Consider the following 4,593-nt stretch of genomic DNA (forward strand, 5'->3'; position numbering starts at 1 on the left):
ATGGTCAAAGATGCTCCCGCAGCTGTAATGCACTCATAATAAGAAATTAATTATTTATAAAATTATAATCAATCTTTCTGATTCAAATCACGAATTTAATAAATTAATTCAGGCTACTTTAGAGTAAAAAAATAAAATAAGGGCAAACAAATGGTCAAAGATGTGGGTCCAAGCCAAAGAAATGCACCGGCTAAGCTCCTTTATTGAAATGGGTCCATTTAGTGCACTCGTTAAAAGCACATAAATTCCACCAAAAAAGAACTTTTTAAAAATTAAAATAAAATTTAAATGGTCAAAGATAAGGGTCCATGCCAAAGACAATAATTCAAAACACGTATCAGAAAATAAGGGCAGTTTTCTTTCTTAGGTGTAGGGTATTTTTTAAAGATTTTTTTTTTTAAAAAAAAAAACAATATTAAAAAAATATTTTTAGATATTGGTTTTTTTCTTTATATATTTACCCCTTAAAATATTTATATACTTAAAAATATTATTTTAAATCTTTTTCAAAAAACACTCAAAATTTTAGAAAAGCGGGTTGAATTAGTCTCCTTAAACAAGGCCTAACAAAATAGGATGTTTTTACTGTAACAACTTTATAAAAACTATTCATTTTAATAGTTTTTTTTTGTTTTTTTTTTATATAATTATTTTTGTTTTTTTAATTTCATACTTCGAAACGAGTTAACTCGGTTAACTCAAGTTTTTTTTTTTTAATTTTATATTTTTTTTTCTCAATTTCACTATTTAAACTTTGGGTTGATTATTATGAATTAGACTTCATGATTTATTTTAGTTTTTTTTTCTATGAGGTTGTTTTGATCTCATGACTCGAGTCATATGTCTGGCGGGGGTTAACCCAGTTTGACTCGAGTTTATTTTTCCTTTAACCTGAGCGGGCGTGAAAGGTTAAAACCTGAGTTGATACTCAGATTATTTTTTGTTTACTTTCTGTGATATTATCTCAATTTCCTAACTCAAGTCACGAGTTTAGCAGGTTAACTCAAGTCAAAATTTTTATTATTTTTCAAATTATTATTTTTTTTCAATTTCATTCCTTAATATTGAGTTGATTGAAAATTAAGCTGAATTCATAATTTATTTTGATTTGTTTTATATAAGGTTATTATGATTCTCATAATCCAGGTTATGAATTTTGGTTAGTTAACTTGGGTTGACCTCAAATCATGTAGGTTTTATTAGTTTATACTAGAAGATTCAAAAAAGTTACCGTTATAAACCCGCAAATCATGTTAACCTCATAAAAAAGAAAAAAATAAAAGGAAAAGAAATTACAAAAACTAAATTTTCAACCATCTTCTCAATACTTTAAAAAATAAAATAAACAAAAATAATTTAAAAAAAATCATAAAAAAATATATAACATAATACAAAAAAAACCAAAGTATCTCAAAAAACATTGTAAACAGTACAATACTTTTTTCCATTCATTTAGATTTTCTTTGTAATAGTGGGCGACTGTGTACATTTACTTGTATAAAAAGGCAATAAAAGGGACCCTCGTAGGTCCATGTGTTTCATCGAGAAATGTAGACTGTAACCTGTCAACATGAAAAAAAAAGAATCTCCCTTCCCCACACAAATAGCATCCCAAGTAGCCATATTTCCAACAGAACCCAGGCTTATCATTTACAGAAATATATAGAAAAAAAAGTGAGAAAAGACAAAAATATTGCTAATTAATTATCCATATTTTCTAGCACAACAACTGTGAATATGTAAAGAATAAGAAAGCAAAAATTTGGTAAGTTACTAAGTATCTACCAATCTCTGTGTTGCCTGCTAGGCGAGCCAATTTGCTTTCACTTTTTAATTACACGGTTTTTTTTTCTTAATTTCTAATTTGTTTTTTTATTAATTTTCTATTTAGTATTATTTTAATATATTTATTGAATTGTTGTATTTTTTTTATAAACTAATACATTCTAGTAGTTAATATAAGTTTATAAAAAAAATTAGTTAACTTTACATCTGGGTTGATGAAAAAACAGTTTACAAAGAGAAAAAAGAAAAAAAAAAATGATTTAGTTTGATTATATAAAATAGGGTTGCACTCGATAAGAATATGTAGTTTACAAAGAGATAAGTCAATAAAACAACGAAAACTTTTAACAAAGTTTGTCCATGCTTCGCTGTAAGCCAACTTGATTATTTTTAAAACTGCGTACAAAAAAATAAAAAAAAATAATATTATGACAAAAGCATTGTAAAATGTATCTTTATTTAAAAAAAAAAATTTCCCAAAAAGGAATCGATCCAAGAAGGGAAAAATGAGTTGGACTCCATACAAATTTTGTTGATTAAACTCGATAGTTGTTGTCCCCCACTAAGTGTATTTTTTAAAAAAAAATTTACAGTTATTTTAAAACCTACCTGTAATATGTAATTGCTAACTTTATTGAAGATTTTAAATAAGTTATTCAAATATTATCAATTTCTAAAATTAAGTGTCAAATAAAAAATCTCAAAAAGCTATCTTAAAACTTTTTACAGATGGTTATTAATATCAAGGCGCTTGAGTGATTTTTTAATTAAAAGTATGCGTAAAGGCTAAACTGGACACCATCAGCTAAAAAAAAAGAAAAAAGAAAAAAAGAAATGGCAAAAGGAGTTCCATCCAAATTTTTGGTTGGAATTGGGGAAGAAAGAAAATACGGGAGAAAATGCAAGCAAATTGCCTGGTTTGGCAGTCCATTAAAATCACATGGCGGGACATCAACTTTACGGTAAAGACTGTATAAAAAGAGTGGAAAATCGGTGAGAGATAGTGAGAAGTGGGAAGAAGAGGGATATGCATATTTTATCCTTGGCTAACTTTGTGAAAGTAAGTTTTACGAAGACCGCCGACACTCACACTTGAAAATATTATGAGGAACGCAATTCCCTTGGCTACGCTTTATTTAAAATGCATCATTGGGCTCATACAAAATGAGTTTTAAAATCATAAGCTCTCAAAACCACCGATTTAATTTCCAAAACGACCCGTACATTTTGTCTAGTTCACTGAATTCCATTTCATTTTTATTCATCAGAAACTCTTCCCCAAGTCCCCAAATGAGTTCGACCATGTGTTGGTAAATATTCCACGGGAGAAGCTTACGAACACAGTTGCATCACTTTAAAAAAAATAAAAAACTTTCAAATTTAATATAATTATTTTATTATTTGTTAATTTAATGTGTTAACTTGTCTTGTGAATTAGCGAATTAATTTAAGTTTTGAATTTTGAAGTGAATTTAATTAATATAAATCCGCGCCATTATGTCAGATAAAAATAATATAATTAAAAAAATTTAAAAAAAAATGAAAAATATGCATCAGAAGAAATTGGATTTCCAAAAAGAGTTTCTAGAATGTTCTCTTATTGTAAGATTGAGTCTTACTTTGGCAAAAGCATATCAACGCTGAAAATGGTGGATCATAATGAAATATACATAGGGTATCTGTACATTTATAAGAGCATAATAGCATGTTTGGTATTATACAAAAAAAATACTTTATATACAAATATATTAAAATAATATTTTATTATTATTTTAAAAATTAATTCTTGACAAACACATTAAAATGATCTATATAAAACATAAAAATAATTTAAGTAATGAAAAAAATAAAAAAATTCAAAATTTTTTAATAATATTTTTAAAACATAAAAAAACCAATTATCTTTAGGATTTGATACCATGATGTGGCTGGCACCAAATTATATGATAGTGGTAGAAGATTTTCAGATAGAAGTTTGGAGCTGTATATGGTGTGACTGTACATCTTTGACTCAGGAAAGCATTTCTATTTACAAACTAATTATGTTCTACAGATGGATGAAGATAAAAGATGACAATGAAAATCGTAGAATATGGACTTTGACACGTCTTTAGGTTAGCAAATTACAGAACCTAATTTTTTTAAAAATTTTTTAATTTTAAAAAATAAAATTAACAAAAATAAAGTTTTTAAAAAAAAAAAATCATAATAAAAATTCAAAAAACAAACAACATCTTTCTATTAAAATGAATCCACGGGTGTAAATAATAAGGTCGTTAAGTGAACAATGAATTCTCTCCATATTCTTTATTTTTTTGTTATTTCATAAAGTTTACATAACATGATTTTTCAGTAAGAAATTATTTTTTTAATAAATATAAAAATAAATTATAAAAAGTCAAGTGCAATGAAAAAAAAAACGCCATCAAATCATAACTGGAATAATGCTGGGTTATTTTGATAGAACCACATAATCAGTAACCTGGTAAGAAAACAAAATAAAAAGAAAAAAAAATTTCAAAATTAACTAACTAACCATCTCACTATCTATAAAAATAAAAATAGTTAAACATAATTTTTTGTTTCAAAATCCTAACAATAAAAAAATATAAAAAAACCATTTATAAAAAAAAATCATAGCATCCGTGGTTTTGGTAAAAAAAATTACAGTATTTTCGTATTTTCATCCTTGCACATATTTAATCCAGATATGATTAAGAATAGAAAACTAACTCGATTTTATTTGCACGACAGCAAAAGGGTCGCCTAAAGAATATGGTCCAATACTTTTCCCTTCATTTAGGTTTT

The 4,593-nt window shown here is 26.1% G+C and overlaps 1 pseudogene; it reads left to right on the plus strand.

Moving 5' to 3' along the window:
- LOC118055029 (probable polyamine oxidase 4) overlaps nt 1-4,593 on the plus strand; it is a 9,142-nt pseudogene continuing 4,549 nt past the window's right edge.

Source organism: Populus alba, chromosome 17 (assembly GCF_005239225.2).
Source record: "Populus alba chromosome 17, ASM523922v2, whole genome shotgun sequence".
Taxonomy (NCBI): Eukaryota; Viridiplantae; Streptophyta; class Magnoliopsida; order Malpighiales; family Salicaceae; genus Populus; species Populus alba.